Here is an 894-nt window from a genome sequence, read left to right on the forward strand (position 1 = left end):
TCATTCTAAAATCCTATAATTAGCCGATGATGCAAACATTTTCAAAAATATTAGTTGCTTAAATGACGCTGTTGAATTACAGTTAGATTTAAAAAATATGTACAAATGGTGCCAACAAAATGCTATGCAATTAAATTTTAAAAAATGTTCTTATATTACTTTTTCTTTAAAAAGACAGCCTATACAATTTAATTATTCTTTGGGTAATATAAATTTATTAAGAGTCTCTACGGTACACGATCTTGGGGTAAAATTTGACTCCAAACTATCATTTAAGGACCATATACTTTTTATTAGGAATAAAGCGTCAGCAAAGCTTGGTTTTTTAAAACGAACCTGTCGAAGTTTTAGAAATGAATCTGCATTAAAAATATAATACTACTCGTTAATCCGTTCACACTTAGATTATGCCCTCCTAATCTGGCATCCATATTTAGTAACACAAATCCAAGATTTAAACAAAATTCAAAATAATTTTATTAGATTTTTATGTTATCAATGTTTTGTTTATAGAGCACCCCATTCTGACTATAATGTTACAGTTTTTTTAATATACAGCCGTTAGAACAACGTTTTATACAAATTAAATTAAAGTTTTTATTTAAATTATTAAATAATATGATTGATTGTCCAACATTACTGCAAAAAATAAATTTTAAAATAAATCCAATAAACTACCGATCCTCAAATTTATTCTACACAAAACATTCAACTAAAAATTATATGCAAAATTCTCCATCCAATATTTTAATGTCCGCAGGTAACTCAATAAAAAATATTGATTTTTTTTGTAATTCTTTAAATATGTTTATGGCAAATGTTTTAAGAAATACATAACAAATTAGGTACCTACTATAATAGTTCAATAGAAGCATAATAAATATCTCGTTTTTA

The sequence above is a fragment of the Acyrthosiphon pisum genome, chromosome A2, assembly GCF_005508785.2.
Source record: "Acyrthosiphon pisum isolate AL4f chromosome A2, pea_aphid_22Mar2018_4r6ur, whole genome shotgun sequence".
NCBI lineage: Eukaryota > Metazoa > Arthropoda > Insecta > Hemiptera > Aphididae > Acyrthosiphon > Acyrthosiphon pisum.